The sequence below is a fragment of the Somniosus microcephalus genome, unplaced genomic scaffold (genome assembly GCF_052327205.1).
Source record: "Somniosus microcephalus isolate GS21.2 unplaced genomic scaffold, FLI_Smic_1.0 scaffold1, whole genome shotgun sequence".
NCBI lineage: Eukaryota > Metazoa > Chordata > Chondrichthyes > Squaliformes > Somniosidae > Somniosus > Somniosus microcephalus.
Window position 1 is genome coordinate 2,901,888 of NW_028225188.1, and position 19,257 is coordinate 2,921,144.

Consider the following 19,257-nt stretch of genomic DNA (forward strand, 5'->3'; position numbering starts at 1 on the left):
ATAGGAAGGATGTGATTGCTTTGGAGAGGGTGCAGAGAAGATTCACCAGGATGTTACCTGGGATGGAGCGCCTCAGCTATGAAGAGAGGCTGGACAGGCTGGAGTTGTTTTCCTTGGAGCAGAGAAGGCTGAGGGGGGACCTGATTGAGGTGTACAAAATAATGAGGGGCATAGATAGGGTAGATAAAGAGGAACTTTTCCCCTTAGTGGGGGGGTCAATAACAAGGGGGCATAGATTCAGGGTAAGGGGCAGGAGATTTAGAGGGGATTTGAGGAGGAACTTTTTCACCCAGAGGGTGGTTGGAATGTGGAACTCAATGCCTGAAAGGGTGGTGGAGGCAGGAACCCTCACAACATTCAAGAAGCATTTGGATGAGCACTTGAAATGCCATTGCATACAAGGCTATGGACCAAATGCTGGAAAATGGGATTAGACTGGACAGGGATGGATGGGCGGCGCAGACACGATGGGCCGAAGGGCCTCTTTCTGTGCTGTAAAACTCTATGACTCTATGACTCTATGACCGTGATGTCATCTAAATATGAGAACGTGTCAGAGAGAGAATTATCACTTATAAAAGCAGCCATTGCCCGTTGAAAACAGGCGACACCGTTAGTAACACCGAATGGTACTCGGCAAAACTGGTACAGCTTTCCGCCAGCTTCAAAGGCCGTATATGGTTTATCCCTCTTAGCGATAGGAATCTGATGATAAGCACTCTTTAGATCAATAGTGCTAAAAACCTTATATTGAGATACTTTATTGATAAGCTCATCAATCTTTGGCAGGGGGTACGCATCTAATTGAGTATACCTGTTAATAGTTTGAGAGTAGTCTATCACCATTTGCTTCTTATGTCTCTCATTAGTGGTGACAACTACCTGTGCCCGCCAGGGCGAAAAACTAGATTCAATGATTCCTTCCGATAAAAGACGTTGAACTTCAGAATTAATAAATTCTTTATCCTGACTGCTATACCTTCTTGACTTGGTAGCAATTGGCTTACAATCCGGCATCAAATTGGAAAAAAGTGATAATGGAGAAATGAATAAAGAAGTTAATCCACAAATAGACAAAGGTGGCTTAGTTCCTCCGATAGAAAGACTGAGGGACTCATGTAATTGAAGCACATCATGACCAATCAAAATGTCCACACAGAGATTAGGCAGAACGGATAGGCGTATATCAGTATACGTATTACCTAGGAGAATTAATTTCACAAGGCAACAACCAGCTACTTGTGAGGTGAGAGTCGTCTGAGCCATACACACCTGATAGGAAACAGGCGAAGTTTTCAAACGCTTCTCCCTCACAAACTGAAGACTTATAAAGCTCTCAGTACTGCCCGTATCTATAAGGGCCTTCACTTCTAACCCATTAACTTGGGCCATAACTATAGTTTTGTTTAGGCCATGGGAAAAGGCGGCAGAAACTGATGCAATAAACGCCCTATCTAAAGGCTGAATGGTCGCAGAGGAGGCAACCGATTTGCAAACGCGTGCGTAATGACCTCCCTTGCCGCATTTACTACACACAGCCTCCCGGGCAGGGCACTTCAGACGGGGGTGCCGGGTGTTCCCGCAAAAATAACACTTCTGAATCCTAGAGGCAACAGCTGCCGAAGTAGAAACTGTTTCGGAATCTGGCAAACCACTCCTATTAAATCCACGTAACTCCCTTTCATCCGGAACTGCCGAAACCACGGTCGCAGGCCGATCAAAAAGAGCATAAGAATCCGAACTTCTCTGAGCCAAATCCAATGTAGAGGCTTGCTCAAAAGCACTCTTAAGATCCAAGATCTTATTTTCTAATAACCGCTGACGAATTGATCGAGACAGTAATCCATTAATAAATGCATCCCGTACCGACTCTTCCCTATGTTCTTCTGCAGACACGGCCTTATAATTACAGTTAGCACCAAGGCACCGGAGTGCTTTTAAATAAGCATCCAAGGATTCTCCCGCCTGCTGCCTACGGGCAGATAAAAGGTGACGTGCAAATACCTCATTTTTGGGTTTAACAAAATTTTTTTCCAACGTAGCAATAGCTAATTCATAAGTTTCACAGTCCAAAATATACTTATACACATCCGGAGCAATGTAGTTGATTAGTATATCCAACTTATTCAGAGATTGCTGATCCAACACACCCAAAAAGTTTTTAAATGTACGATACCAATGTTTCCATTGATCATCCACTCCTGCAGAATTAGGGTCAGCATTAAATCGTTCCGGTTGAAGATATCATTCCATTATAGCAAAAGGTTAATAAATTGAAATAAAGAGTAGATTGCCTTTCAAAAGCTAGGCTTTATTAACCTTAAAAAACCAGCAGTACATGTTGAGCACCCAGTCTCAACCAAACTGTAGAAAACTGAATTTAAGATGGCCACCACAGGTCACATGGAATCAACTAACCAATAAGTTTACAGCATATATCTCAAGGCAGGAAAACAGGCAACCAATTACAATGCTTCTTATAAAACAAGAATAATCACCACAGTGAGGAGGACATACAAAACCTGCAAAAGGACATAGACAGGCTGGGTGAGTGGGCAAAAATTTGGCAGATGGAATATAATGTTGGAAAGTGTGAGGTTATGCACTTTGACAGAAAAAATCAAAGAGCAAGTTATTATCTAAATGGAGAGAAACTGCAAAGTGTTACAGTACAAAGGGATCTGGGGGTCCTGGTGCATGAAACACAGAAGGTTAGTATGCAGGTACAGCAGGGGATCAGGAAGGCCAATGGAATCTTGGCTTTTATTGCAATGGGGATGGAGTATAAAAGCAGGGAAGTCTTGCTGCAGTTATACAGGGTACTGGTGAGGCCACACCTGGAATATTGCGTACAGTTTTAAGAAAAGATATACTTGCTCGCGAGGCAGTTCAGAGAAGGTTCACTCGGTTGATTCCGAAGATGAGGCGGTTGACTTATGAGGGAAGGTTGAGTAGGTTGGGCCTCTACTCATTGGAATTCAGAAGAATGAGAGGCGATCTTATCGAAACATATAATATTGTGAGGGGGCTTGATCAGGTGGATGCGGTGAGGATGTTTCCACTGATGGGTGAGACTAGAACTAGGGGGCATAATCTTAGAATAAGGGGCTGCCCTTTCAAAACTGAGATGAGGATAAACTTCTTCACTCAGAGGGTGGTGAATCTATGGAATTTGCTACCCCAGAGAGTTGTGGAAGATGCGACATTAAATGAATTTAAAACGGAGATAGACAGTTTCCTAGCTGATAAGGGAATAAGGGGTTACGGGGAGAAGGCAGGGAAGTGGACGTGAGTCTAGATTCGGATCAGCCATGATCCTATTGAGTGGCGGAGCAGGCCCGAGGGGCCGTGTGCCCTACTCCTGCTCCTACATCTTATGTTCTTATGTAGGATGCCTTTCGGCCCATCGTGCTGGTGCCGGCTCTCTGAAAGAGCGATGCAATTAGTCCCACTGCTCTGCTCTTTGCCCACAGCCCTCCAGATTTCTGCTTTTAGTATATATCCAATTCCCTTTTGAAAGTTACTATTGAATCTGCTTCCACCTCCCATTCAGGCAGTGCATTCCAGATAATCACAATTCGCTGTGTAAAAAAAAGTCTCCTCATTTCCTCTCTAGATTCTTTTGCCAATGATCTGAAATCTGTGTCCTCTCGTTACCGACCCTCCAGCCAGTGACAACAGCTTCTCCTTGTTTGTTCGATCAAAACCCCTCATAATTTTGAGCACCTCGACCACAGCTCCACTTAACCATCTCTGCTCCAAGTTATATTGCCAGTGTTTTGTGAATTGTTGCTGTGATCGAGGTGCTGGATGTCCGTGCCTGGGGAATGGGACATTCTATCCTCGTGTGCACTGAGTGTCAGCATCCAGCAATCTCTGGTCAGGGACTGTCTTTTTAAACTGCCTCACCTCAGCTTTTTGACTGCCTGATTTCATTATTAAACATTTCAGAGTTTATGCAGACTGACCAAGGCTAAACAGATGAATGTGAGGTATTTCATTTTAGTAGGAAGAATGGGGAGTGTTCCGTTTGCAAAGATAATCCAGAGGCCGTTTGCAGAGCTCAGTTCATGTTGCTTTTAATGGCTGATCCAAACACACTCTCACAGGCAAAAGCAATCGAATACCTATATCCAATGTCAGACACAATACAATGATAACAGCACAATCAAACTCCATGTGCTCAGGCCAAGGCAATCGAGTACCTATCACCAATGTCAGACATAACATTTCCTCCCCCCTCACAGAATTTCAAACATGAAATGTAGTGACAAAGTCCTGTAGGTGGCCAGGGCGAGAACGTGTATGGAGAGGCTGAGGTGTGGACTGGTGAGGAGCAGGCTGAGGCACAATATCTGCTTGAGGGTTGGCTGGCTGAGCCACATGTGCATCCTGCCACTCTGGGGGTAAGGTTTGGGGATTAGGTCCATATAATCCTGCATCGGGGTGCTGGCACCTTCCGAAGGCGGCTGGCATGCCACCGAGAGCCGTCAGTGAGGCAGAAAGTGGCTGTTCCAAGTTGCCGGCTGATTTGGAGAGGGGAGGACCAGAATGAGGCCATCGTATTGTTGCGGTGAGGCCTGCAGACTCTGACCCAATCGGAGACTGAGATGTTGGGCGCCTTGGCCCTCTTCGACTGGTCGAAGCGGAGTTTCATCTTCTGCTGTCTAGCGACTGTGGCTTGAGCCCGTGGAGCAGGGCTCTGAGCTAGCGAGGGGCGCAGCCTGCCAAGGGCAGCATGAGCTCACGGCCTAGCATGAGGGATGCGGGTGAGATCCCTGTAGTGAATGCTGGGAGGCTCTGTAGTGCAGCAGTATGTGGAGGAGGGCCTTGTCAAACGCACACCCCTGGGATAAGTGTGCTCTGAGGCCATTTTTCAGTATCTGGTTAAAACGCTCCACCCCCCCATTTGACTCGGGGTGATAGTACGCTGTGCGAATGTGACGGATGCCCTTGCTCTCAAGGTAAGAGAGTTCCGAAGAGACCATTTGGGGGCCATTGTCTGTGGTGATGGCCTTTGAATGCCCCCAGCGGGAGAAGAGGGACTCAAGGATATCGATGATGACCCGAGAGTTGACGGAGCACATGGCAGTGACCTCTGGCCATTTTGAGTGCAGGTCATATGTCACCACTAGGAACCGTTGATGGTGGGGGACACCATGGATCTCCCCTCAGGTGTCCAGCTGCAGGTGCTCCCAGGGCTGAGAGGGCCAGGCAAGGGGTTGCAGGGGTGGAGGAGCTTGGTGGCCAGTCTTGCCACTTACAAGGCAGGCTGCAGAGTCCTTGACCAGGGCCTCGATTTCCCTGTCAATACCCGGCCACCACACTAGGTCTCGGCATCGTTGTTTGAGCTTCACTATGCCCAAGTGGCCCTCATGCGCCATGGATAAAACATGCGCACGAAGGGCACTTGGGACCACAGTGCAGAGCCCACGTGCAACACAGGAGTCATTCCAGCAGGAGAGCTCCTCTTTACCTCTGGAGTAGGCAGACAGTTCCTCAGGCAACTTGCGAGGCCAGCCATCTCTGATGAAGGTGCACAGCTGGGAGAGAGCCGGATCCTGTTCAGAGGCCTCTTTGAGCTCCTGGAGACTGTGGTTTGGAGGGGTGTGTGCAGCATCTGGACGGTATCCTGTTCCACATGTTCAGACCCGACGAGTGGGGCTGGGGCAGAGACAGTGCGGGAGAGCAGATCTGCAACAACATTGTCACGTCCTGGTGTGAACTGGAGACTGAAATTGTACTGGCGGAGGCGGTCAGACCAGCGGTGTAGACGCAGTGGTCTGTGGCCCATGCCGGATGTTGACAGCAGGGCAGTGAGAGCCTGGTGATCAGCTTGCAGGGTGAAGGCATGGTCATACGTGTACAGGTGCCACCGCTCACATGCCCAGATGCACGCCAGCGCCTCACGCTCGCCTACTAAATACTTCTGTTCAGTGGGGCTAAGGGCTCGGGAGGCAAAGGCAATTGGTTTCTCTACTCCATTCTGTATCTGTGATAACACCGCCCCCACAGCTGCAGCGGACGCGTTGCAGGTGACGAGGGTGGGGCTGGCGACGTCAAAGTGAGCCAACACTGGAGGCGACGTGAACTGCGATTTGAGGAGGTGAACAGCTTCTGTACAGGCTTGTGACCACACCCAGGGCTCATCCTTTCGCAGGAGCTGGCGCAGTGGGGCTGTGGTGGCTGAGTACTGAGGCAAAAACTTCAGGTAGTACCCAGTTATGCCAAGGAAGGAGGCAACCTGTGCTGCAGAGCTGGGTTCTGGGATGCTGTGAATGGCATTCACATTTGACTGGAGTGGGGCTATACCATCAGCCAACAACTGAAACCCCACAAATTCGATCTCTGAAACAGCAAAGACACACTTTTCGCCATTCAGTGTGAGCTTGTGTTTTGCTAGAGCCGTGAAAACTCTGTGAAGGCGTTCATCGTGATTGGAGGTCGAGGGCCCATGCATGATGATGTCATCCAGGTAGATGGCCACCCCAGAATGCCCGCGAGCACAGAGGACATCACCTTTTGGAAGCAGCTGGGTGCAGAGCTAAGTCCAAATGGCATCCTGGTGTACCGAAAGATGCCAGCATGTGTCACAAAAGCAGTGAGGTCCCTGCTGCTGGGGTGGAGGGGAACCTGTAGATAGCCCTGTCGAAGGTCCAGTTTCGAGAACAGGATGGAACCATAGAACTGCGCTGTGATTTCCTCTGACGTGGGCAGTGGATATTTGTCAGGGATTACGGCCTTATTCACTGCTCGAAGATCAACACAGACACATAGACCACCTGACTTTTTCGTTGTGACCACCAGGTTGGAGACCCCTGGGGAGGCATCAACTGGTTCGATGATGCCAGCTTCCAGTAGCTGCTTTAGTTCAGCTGTGACCCCGTCACAGAGAGCAAGCGGGATGCGGCGCAGTGGCTGAATGACTGGGGTAATGGTGGAGTCAACCATGGGCTGGTGGGTGAAGGCAGTCAGGCAGCCCAGACCCTCGAAGAGTGCTGGTCATGTTTGGTGCCATGGTGAGGTGACGTGCAGAATTGCAGACCCGCCGGTGTCCAAGAGAGAAAACCCAGGTCAGTGAAAAGATCCAGTCCCATCAGGTTAGCTCCTTGGCGTGCCACCTGAAAACAAAAATCTGGCAAAACTTTTGTTCCATAGCATACAGTGAGGTTGACTTAGCCCACTAGTGTAGTGTATGTACCTTTAAGAGGAACTATGTTTTTGAAGCCCCTGTATACTGTAGTACCAGTAGTAACCACTCGGGTATATAAGCCTGTATAGCGTCTTGTGTAGTTAGTTCACCTCCAGACTTTGTTCAGTAAACACTTGTTAAATCAACTCCTGCATTCCGTGTCTCCATTAACACATGGATCTAACAGTGGCGACGAGTTAGAAACGAACTTACCTGCAATTCGGCAGCACCTCAAGGAGATCGATTCCTCAGACGAAGGTCGAAGCCAGAAGCAAGAAAAAAAACAAAAAACCGGTGGTTTCAACAGCTAAACGGGCTGGTGGCAGGTAGTGCACTGATCCTTCCTGGGCTGGGGCGGGCTAGAGCCCGATCGGGTGGCTCTGCAACGGGGCCAGGCAGCGAGTCGGGAAGCAGAAGCAAAGAGAGACAGAGGGTGGAGCACTCAGGGCGCGGCTGGTGCTGCAAAGCAGGTCAGCGTTCAGACCGAGCAGAGGGAGGGGAAAGTCCCAGAGTGCTCCACGATGGGAACGGTTCTCCAAGTAACAGAGAAACTATTGAAGCGATAAAATAATTTTTTTTTTTAATATAGAAATACCGCGAAAAGCTGCAGGTCGCAATGGGAACCACGGAGAACAGCGTTGACAGCAGCGGCAGCGGCGGGAAAGTGCAGGAGGTGTCATCTTAACTCGGCGGGGAAGAAAGAAAAGTGCGGGAGGCGCCATTTTGATCCATCGGGGACGGAGGAAAAGCGCGGGAAGTGCCACTTTAGATTTTCAAGATGCCGAAGACTGGCACTATTACTGCTTTCGATAGTGATATAGAAGATTGGACCACATATGTGGAAAGAGTGGAGGTATATTGCAAGGCGAATGAAGTAGCGGATGATAAAAAGGCATCGGTACTTCTAAATCTGATGGGCGCAAGGACATACGGGCTGTTATGAAACTTGATCACTCCAGCCAAACCGATGGACAAGAATTTTAAGAAGATTGTTAATACCTTACAGGAGCACTTAAACCCAACACCGCTGCTGATAGCGGAATGATTCAAATTCTTCAGGAGGAATCAGCACAAGAATGAAAGTAACGCTGATTACCTCACCGAATTATGAAAGCTGTCAAATCACTGCCAATTCGGGGCAGGACTGGCAGATTCTCTACGAGACAAATTCGTCTGCGGTCTCCTAAGCGAAGGAACACAGAAAAGACTACTTTCTGAGAAAGATTTGACACTGGACAAGGCTTTCAGTGTGGCTGTATCATACGAAGCAGCAGCAAGAGGAGCTGCAGAGATACAGCAAAAGCCACAGGACTTCGGCACCCATGAAATGACATGGGGTTTCGAGAGATGTTATCGCTGCGGCAGATCCACCCATGACCAGAAGGACTGCTGGTTCAAGGACAAAGCATGCAGGCAATGCGGAAAGATGGGACACATTGCACGTGTATGCAGATCTGGAAAGAAATCCGCTGACAGTAAAAAGGTCAATAAGGAAAAGTACAGAAAGGTACAAATGATGACGGACAGTAGCTCCGAAGACCAGAAGAGCGATAGCGACTCCGGAAACAAGAGACTAAGCTGTCTCAAATTACATAATGTAATTGCCAAAGAAGATTACCAGACCATTTGGGTTACCCTCACGATAGCGGGGTCCCCAGTCAAAATGGAGCTAGATACAGGATCAGCTCTGACCGTCATGAGTCGACGGGATTACGAGCGGCTATTTCCGCATATACCTTTGAAAGACACATCCATTATCTTGAAGACATATACGGGGCAGAAAGTATACCCCAGAGGGAAAATAAGGGTCCCTGTTGTATACAACGGCAAGGAAATACAGAAGTTGTATTTATACGTTCTGCAAGATGGTGGTCCACCGTTGTTGGGACGTGAATGGATCAGAAAGATACGTTTAGACTGGCACTCCATTCAGGCACTGACGGTGACCAGTAAGAAAAAAAAATGATGATGACGTCATACCTGAACGATGAAAAGAAATCTTGGCTAACGCCAAAGAAGTGTTTCAACAGGAACTAGGAACCCTGAAAGGCGCCACCGCCTCAATAAAAGTGGAAGATGCGGCAATTCCCAAGTTTTTTAAGGCAAGGCCGGTGCCATACGCAATTCGTCCAGCCGTCGAGGCAGAGCTGGAGAATTTGGAAAAAGCAGGTGTGTTATCCAAGGTAGATTGGAGCAAGTGGGCAACACCCATCGTCCCGGTCATGAAGAAAACGTTGAATAATGATAAATCTGAAGAACAGAGAAAAATTTGCATCTGTGGGGACTTCAAGGTGACTGTAAACCCGGTTCTTCACACGGTACAGTATCCTCTTCCGAGGATAGAAGATATTTTTGCCTCACTATCCGGAGGGAAACGTTTCACCAAAATTGACTTAGCACAGGCATATTTACAGATGGAGGTTGAGGAGGCCTCTAAAAAGTATCTCACGATAAACATACACAAAGGCCTGTACCAGTACAATCGACTGGTTTTCGGAGTGGCATCAGCTCCGGCTATCTGGCAAAGAGCTATGGAGCAAGTCCTGCAAGGGATTCCGGGGACTCAATGCTACCTAGACGACATCCTTGTAACAGGAGAAAACGACAACGAGCACCTTGCCAACTTGGAGCAGGTGCTCACAAGGCTGAGAGAACGGGGCCTATGAGCAAATCGCCCCAAGTGCGAATATTTCCAGAAACAAATATCATATTGTGACCATGTCATTAACGAAGAAGGGTTGCATAAGTCACCTGAAAAAATTGAAGCGGTCGTAAAGGCCCCAGCGCCTGAAAATGTCTCACAATTAAGGTCGTTCCTGGGATTAGTAAATTAGTTTCATAAATTTTTACCGAACTTGTCGACGGTTCTGCACCCTCTTAACGCACTGCTACAAACGGGAGTAGTTTGGAAATGGAGCGAAGACTGTAAACGTGCCTTCCATAAATGCAAAGGCTTGATCACGTCCAGGGAAGTGTGGGCTCATTACAACCCATCACTGCCAATCAGACTGGCGTGCGATGCATCCCCTTACGGCGTGGGAGCGGTATTATTGCATAGATTTCCTGATGGCTCGGAGCGGCCGATAGCTTTTGCGTCACGCTCATTGAACTCAGCTGAGTGTAACTATGCCCAGATCAACAACAGGGAGGCACTCAGCCTGGTGTGGGGGGTGAAGAAATTCAACCATTACCTACACGGACAAAAATTTACCTTGTTGCCTGACCATCAACCCCTCGTCTCCATATTCAACCCTAAAAAGGGCGTTCCCATTATGACAGCACAAAGGCTACAGAGGTGGTCACTTTTCCTAGGGGCACACCAATATGACATAGAATACAAAGGAACAAAACAGCATGGGAATGCTGACGGGTTATCGCGCCTACCGTTGCCAACGGTGGAAGAGGCGCCTACAGTGGACCCAGTGGAGATGTTCCACTCGACCATAGTGGAATGTCTACCGGTGACAAATTCTGCCATTGAAAAGGAAACGCGAAATGACCCGACTCTCTCACGAGTCTACGATTTAATGGTGAAGGGATGGCCAGCACATGGCGAACCACTGTTGCCAGCATTCTCGCAAAGAAGAGAACAGCTGTCAGTGTGCCGAGGAACCTTGATGTGTGGATCCAGAGTGGTGATTCCACCCAAACTCAAGGATAGAGTGCTAAAGGAGCTTCACGTGGGGCATCTGGGTGGAGTGAAAATGAAGAACTTAGCCAGAGCGTTTGTGTGGTGGCCAGGTATCGATGGAGACATCGAAGAAATGACCAAGAGCTGTCTAGGATGCCAGAAGGTCCAAAACGCCCCACCACAAGCCCCTCTACCTCCATGGGAGTGGCCCTCATCTCCATGGCAAAGGGTACATATCGACTTTGCTGGTCCATTTATGGACTCAATGTTCTTAATCGCAGTGGATGCACACTCCAAGTGGCCGGAGGTAATAAAGATGTCCTCCACCACCACGGAAAAAACCATCACAGTATTAAGGACCATATTCACCAGGAATGGGCTGCCTGAACAGATCTGTTCTGATAATGGACCGCAATTTGTATCCAAAGAATTCAGGAAGTTCTTAAAAAACAATGGGGTAAAGCACTACACGTCCGCCCCATACCATCCCGCCACCAATGGATTGGCTGAAAGGTTTGTCCAGACCTTCAAGAAGGCCATAAAGGCCATGGGTAATGAAGACATAAATCTACAACATAAGGTAGATAACTTCTTGTTTGCATACAGGAATGCAACACAAGTGGTTACAAACCAAACCCCCACCATGATGTTTTTCAATAGAAGCCTAAGATGCCGGCTGGATTTGGTCAAGCCAAACATCAGAAGGGACATAGCGAACCAGCAATTTCAAAGCATGAATGAAAGGCCAACTAGAACCTTCCAGATAGGTCAACCAGTTTTGGCCCGGGACTACCGTACCAAGAAATGGCAGCCTGGAACTATTTGCACATGACTAGGACCACTGATGTATACCGTGGACATTGGAGAAAGCATGATAAGGCGCCATGCTGACCAGATCATAGAGTCATCCGAAAAAGGACAACCTACACCACAACTCTATATGCCTAGTGATGAAGCAGAGATACCCATAGTATCTACCTCCGATCCGGTGATACTGGAACCAGATGAACCTGGCAGTGGCATTGAAGCCGAATTGACCTTGCCAAAAGAACCTACTACACCACCGAGGCGTTATCCGGACCGAGTCAGAAAGCCTCCAGAGAGACTGAATTTGTAATTGATTAACTTCAGCAAATGTGTATATTATTGTTCTTGTAAAAATGTTATTTAATGATTACTTAAAATGTTATGTACTATTTATCTAAAAGGGGAGGAATTGTAGTGTATGTATCTTTAAGAGGAACTATGTTTTTGAAGCCCCTGTATACTGTAGTACCAGTAGTAACCACTCAGGTATATAAGCCTGTATAGCGTCTTGTGTAGTTAGTTCACCTCCAGACTTTGTTCAGTAAACACTTGTTAAATCAACTCCTGCATTCCGTGTCTCCATTAACACACGGATCTAACAACTAGTCCAATTTTCAAATTACCATACCCGCAAAGGGCAGTGGAGGGCGCAGAGAGTGGCAGGGAGCTGAAAAAGCATTTGAATGTGTCCACATTCAGCAGTGAGACGCTGGCACCGGTATCCAACAACAGAGGGATGCACACGTCATTCAGGTTAATTGTGCATGACTTGAAAGCCACTACTGGCCCAGAGCTCACGTTGTGAATTATAGGCCAACTGCTTGAGGACTGAGAGTGTTCATCTGTAGCAACAGGGGCAGAGTGGCAGACATTGGCAAAGTGATTTTGTTTTCCACAATTGCGACAGGCTTGGCCGCGCGCGGGGCAATTCTGCACTCTGGTAGCATGTGAACGAGATCTGCAGTTTCCACACTGTTGCCGCGGTAGCGCATGTTGCTGCCGTCGTGCGAGCATTACAGTGTCAGGGCTGTCGGCGCTGAGGGCGCCGTCACTGGGTGTGTGTGCTAGTTTCGCTGCACATTTGGCTGCAGACTCCACTTGAAAGGCAATGTTAACTGCCTGTGACAACGACAGATCGTCGGACTCGAGTAACAGTCTTTCACGCACTCTCACGTTGTTGGTGTGCTCTATTAGTTGATCACGCACCATCTCATCTTGTAGTGCACCGAACTTGCACGAGCTAGCTAACCCCCTCAAATTAGCCACGTATTGATGCACCGACTCGCCGGGGAGTTGGTGACGCTGTCTAAAAATGAATCACCGCAGGAGGGTACTTTGTGGGGCAGAGAAGTGTGTGCTTAACAGAGCCACAGCCACATCATATGTTTGAATTGAGTCTGCTGTGCATAATGTCCCAAGAACACGCTGGCCCTCCGCTCCCAAGCAATGGGATAACAGTGCCTTTTTCCGTGCTGTAATCACATTTTCTAGTCCAAGAGCAATGAGGTAGGTTTCAAAGGGCTGTAACCAGCAAACCCATGGGATCGGGGGCTCACTGGGTAGTGCAAGGAAGGGAGGAGGTGGTGGAAGAGAGATTTCAGCCATCCTCGTCGCCAAATGTTGCGTTTGCAAAGATAATCCAGAGGCCATTTGCAGAGCTCAGTTCATGTTGTTTTTAATGGCTGATCCAAACAAACTCTCACAGGCAAAAGCAATCGAATGCCTATATCCAATGTCAGACACAATACAATGATAACAGCACTATCAAACTCCATGTGCTCAGGCCAAGGCAATCGAGTACCTATCACCAATGTCAGACATAACAGGGAGGTCACTTATCACTTGGAGGGTGCGAGTCGAGGTGGGGTAGAGGAACAAAGGGATCTCGGAGTACAAATACACAAATTACTAAAAGTTGCGACACAGGTTAGCAAGGCCATATAAAAAGCAAACCAAGCACTAGGGTTTATTTCTCGTGGGATAGAATTGAAAAGTAGTGAGGTTATGCTAAACCTGTATCAAACCTTGGTTAGACCACACTTAGAGTGCTGCGTACAGTTCTGGTCGCCATATTATAAAAAGGATATAGAGGCACTGGAGAGGGTGCAGAGAAGATTTACAAGGATGATACCAGAAATGCGAGGGTATACATATCAGGAAAGGATGAACAGGCTGGGTCTCTTTCCTCTTAGAAACAGAAGGCTGAGGGGTGACCCAATAGAGGTCTTTAAAATTATGAAAGATTTTGATAGAGTGGATACAGAGAGAATGTTTCCCCTTGTGGGGAAGAGCATAACTAGAGGCCTCAATATAAGATAGTCACCAAGAAATCCAATAGGGAATTCAGAAGAAACTTCTTTACCCAAAGAGTGGTGAGAATGTGGAACTCGCTGCCACAGGGAGTGGTTGAAGCAAATAGTATAGATGTATAGATAACCAGGTGGTTAAGAAGGCAAATGGTATGTTGGCCTTTGTAGTGAGAGGGTTTGAGTACAGGAACAAGGATGTCTTGCTGCAGTTGTACAGGGCCTTGGTGAGACCACATCTTGAGTATTGTGTGCAGTTTTGGTCGCCTTATCTGAGGAAGGACGTTCTTGCCATGGAAGGAGTTCAGCGAAGATTCACCAGGCTGATACCTGGGATGGCAGGAATGACGTATGAGGAGAGATTGGGTCGATTGGGCTTGTACTTGCTGGAGTTTAGAAGAATGAGAGGGGATCTCATTGAAACGTATAAAATTCTAACAGGACTAGACAGACTAGATGCTAGAAGGATGTTCCCGATGGTCGGGGAGTCCAGAACCAGGGGTCACAGTCTAAGGATAAGGGGTAAGCCATTTAGGACAGAGATGAGGGGGAATTTCTTCACCCAGAGAGTGGTGAACCTGTGGAATTCTCTACCACAGAAGGCAGTTGATGCCAATTCATTAAATGTATTCAAGAAGGAGTTAGATATATTTCTTCAGGCTAAAGGGATCAAGGGATATGGAGAGAAGGCAGGGACAGGGTACTGAATTTGGATGATCAGCCATGATCGCATTGAATGGTGGAGCAGGCTCGAGGGGCCGAATGGCCTACTCCTGCTCCTATCTTCTATGTTTCTATTCCATCTGCTCCTGAGGCCTTGTTGTTCTTCAGTTCTCGGTTGGCCATTTCAACCTCATGCCGGGCTGGGTTTGTGCTGAGATGGTGGCGGGTAGCATGCTGCGGGATGGAGTTGAGGACACTCGCGTCAAAGACAGCATCTCGGTTAAGGAGATCTCCGAAGTGCTTGTTCTAGCGGGCACTGACTGCCTCTCTGTCCTTGATGAGTACCTCTCCATTCTTGGCCTGCAGTGGGGTAGGACCTTGCGCCGTAGATGGTCTTGACTGCACTAAAGAATCCACGCATGTCGTGGTTGTCAGCTCGCTGCTGGAACTCCTACCCTTTCTCCACCATCTGTTCTTTAGGTCGCGACTTTTTTGTTGGACCTCGGCCTTCAGGCGTCTGTAGAGCTGCTTTCTTGCTCTCGAGTTCTGTTGCTGTTTCCAGATCAGGAATGCCTTGCGCGTGCGGCTTATTAGCTCCTGGATCTCCTGGTCATTCTTGTCGAACCAGTCTTGGTTTCCTGTTGGAGAGACCAAGCAGTAACTAGAATACTGCGTGCAGTTCTGGTCACCACATTACAGGAAGGATGTGATTGCACTAGAGGGTGTGCAGAGGAGATTTACGAGGATGTTGCCTGGGCTGGAGAATTTTAGCTATGAGGAAAGATTGGATAGGCTGGGGTTGTTTTCTTTGGAAGAGGAGGCTGAGGGGAGACTTAATTGAGTTGTATAAAATTATGGGGGGCCTAGATAGAGTGGATAGGAAGGACCTATTTCCCTTAGCAGGGAGGTCAATAACCAGGGGGCACAGATTTAAAGTAATTGGTCGGAAGTTTAGAGGGGATTTGAGGAGAAATGTTTTTCACCCAGAGGGTGGTGGGGGTCTGAAACTCACTGCCTGAAAGGGTGGTAGAGGCAGAGACCCTCATCACATTTAAAAAGTACTTGGATATGCACTTGAAGTGCCGTAACCTACAAGGCTACGGACCAAGTGCTGGAAAGTGGGGTTAGGGAGGATAGCTCTTTGTCGGCCGGCACGGACAAGATGGGCCGAATGGCCTCCTTCTGTGCTGTAAATTTCTATGATTCTATGATTCACTGATCATCCCATTCCCAAGCTGCCTCTGTGTTAACACCTCAGATGAGCTGTCCCATGGAGGGTGAATCCCTCAACCTGTTCTCCCGGTTACAGAACCAGTTTGTCTCTCTCAGGAATGCCCAAGGCTCTGTTGTCTGGGCACCAACTCACTTGTGACCTCACATGTTGCAACAAGTCTGCTGCCTGAGCAGCTTGCAGTGTTATTAGGTCTGTGGGTCTCTGAGCAACCACCTCCCTTATCTAGGCAAAGGGCTCATCTCCTGACTTTGGGTGTTATCATTCCAAACTTCAGCATTCTCTGTCTTTTAGCTTCAATCTGTCTGTGTCCACCCAGTGACAACACTGAGCTCCACCCTCCAACCACTGACACTCGCCCTCTTGCTGAGAAAGAAAGACTTGCATTTATATAGTGCCTTTCACAACCTCAGGACATCCCAGAGCGCTTTACAGCCAATGAAGAACTTCTGAAGTGTAGTCACTGTTGTAATGTCGGAAACGCGGCAGCCAATTGGTGCACAGCAAGCTCCCACAAACAGCAATGTGACAATGACCAGATAATCTATTTCAGTGATGTTGATTGAGGGATAAATATTGGCCCCAGGACACTGGGGAGAACTCCCCTGCTCTTCTTCAATGTAGTGCCACGGGATCTTTTACATCCACCTGAAAGAGCAGACGGGGGCCTCGGTTTAACATCTCATCCGAAAGACGGCACCTCTGACAGTGCAGCACTCTCTCAGTACTGGAGTGTCAGCCTAGATTTTTTATGCTCAAGTCTCTGGACTGGGACTTGAACCCACGACCTTCTGACTCAGAGGTGAGAGTGCTGCCCACTGAGCTAAAGTGCCTGGAGCTAAGCCAGCTGGGATACTTGACATAGGATTACATCGGATATACGGCACAGAAACAGGCCATTCGGCCCAACCAGTCCATGCCGGTGTTTATGCTCCACTCGAGCCTCCTCCCGTCTTTCCTCATCTAAATCTATCAGCATAACCCTCGATTCCCTTCTCCCTCATATGCTTGTCTAGCCTCCCCTTAAATGCATCGATACTATTCGCTTCAACCACTCCCTGTGGCAGCGAGTTCCACATTCTCACCACTCTCTGGGTAAAGAAGTTTCTTCTCAATTCCCTATTGGATTTCTTGGTGACTATCTTATATTGAGGCCTCTAGTTATGCTCTTCCCCACAAGTGGAAACATTCTCTCTGTATCCACTCTATCAACATTTTTCATAATTGTAAAGACCTCTATTAGGTCACCCCTCAGCCTTCTGTTTTCAAGAGAAAAGAGACCCAGCCTGTTCATCCTTTCCTGATATGTATACCCTCGCATTTCTGGTATCATCCTTGTAAATCTTCTCTGCACCCTCTCCAGTGCCTCCATATCCTTTTTATAATATGGCGACCAGAACTGTACGCAGTACTCTAAGTGTGGTCTAACCAAGGTTCGATACAGGTTTAGCATAACTTCACTACTTTTCAATTCTATCCCTCGAGAAATAAACCCGAGTGCTTGGTTTGCTTTTTTTAATGGCCTTGCTAACCTGTGTCGCAACTTTTAGTGATTTGTGTATTTGTACTCCGAGATCCCTTTGTTCCTCTACCCCACCTAGACTCGCACCCTCCAAGTGATAAGTGACCTCCCCATTCTTCCTACCAAAATGTAATACCTCACATTTATCTGTTCAGCCTTGGTCACTCTGCAAAAACTCTGAAATGTTTAATAATGAAATCAGGGAGTCAAAAAGCTCAGGTGAGGCAGTTTAAAAAGACAGTCCCTGACCAGAGATTGCTGGATGCTGACACTCGGTGCTCACGAGGATAGAATGTCCCATTCCCCAGGCACGGACATCCAGCACCTCGATCACAGCAACAATTCACAAAACACTGGCAATATAACTTGGAGCAGAGACGGTTAAGTGGAGCTGTGATTGAGGTGCTCAAAATTATGAGGGGATTTGATCGAGCAAACAAGGAGAAGCTGTTGTCACTGGCAGGAGGGTCGGTAACGAGAGGACACAGATTTCAGATCATTGGCAAAAGAATCGAGAGAGGAAATGAGGAGACTTTTTTTATACAGCGAATTGTGGTGATCTGGAATGCACTGCCTGAATGGGAGGTGGAAGCAGATTCAATAGTAACTTTCAAAAGGGAATTGGATATATACTAAAAGCAGAAATTTGCAGGGCTGTGGGGAAAGAGCAGGGCAGTGGGACTAATTGCATCGCTCTTTCAAAGAGCCGGCACCAGAACGATGGGCCGAAAGGCATCCTACTGTGCTCTATGATTCTATAACATCAGCTTCTCTCTGCTCACTAGTACTGAGAACAGGGAATAATCTTTAAATCCAGCCCAGTTATTGGGGTTTTAACATTAACAAGCCCCAGTTGCCTGAATTAACATGGTTCAGTCCTGGATGTGATTAAAGGCATCGGAAACAGTGGAATCGACCCACCGCAGTCACACTGTGGACACTCTGGTGTGTCAGCGGGTGGGATACACCAGGGAATCCCTTTCCACACACTGAGGTTGACCCTAATGATCGGGAGTCCCAGGGTTTCGGACACCAGATAATCAAGCTCACAAGAACACAAATTGTCTCTCCAGGCTTTATTAAGAGCGCTGCATAACACAGATCGGGTGATAATTCCCTCAATCTGGAGAATAGAAGTACAGTGGATTCGCGCGCGATCTTCTCGAGTCTGTTCCAATTGACAACGGCTTAAGTGGCCTGTTCTTGTACACAAGCTTGGTTACCGCTCAGGAAATGGGATTGTTTGGACCTGTCTGTTGACCGCCTCCTGAACTCCTGCTAATTCAGGGAATTTAGTCCATCTGTGACCAGACTATAACCACAAGCCCGTCTGGTTATCACACCTATATGGTCCGTGAGGTTATTATTAGATTCACACCCAGACGTTGTGCCTTCATTTGTCTGGCACTTCATCCCATAACACGGGTACAGGGGCTCAGTAATGTTTCATTCATCAGAAAAAGACAAAGTACAACAACATACTGGGCAGCTTAACAGAATCTCATCATATTTATGGGGCCATAAATATAAGTCATTAATAAATCCAGGAGGGAATTCAGGAGAAACTTCTTTACCCAGAGAGTGATGAGAATGGGGAACTCGCTACCACAGGGAGTAGTTGAGGTGAACAACATAGATGTATTTAAGGAGAAGCCAGATAAACATCGGAGGATATGTCGGAGGAGGCTCGTGTGGAGCATAAACCCCGGCATAGACCAGTTGGGCCGAATGGCCTGTTTCTGTGCTGTACATTCAATGTAATAACATGAACAGTCCACCGGTGCGCTCGAGGCCTTCCGCGACCGGTGGGTACCGGAGGGACTGGCGTGCATCATCACCACCGAAAATAGAATTTTAATTTTATTTAAGTTTCCTTTAAACTTTTTTTGGTTATGTTACATGTTT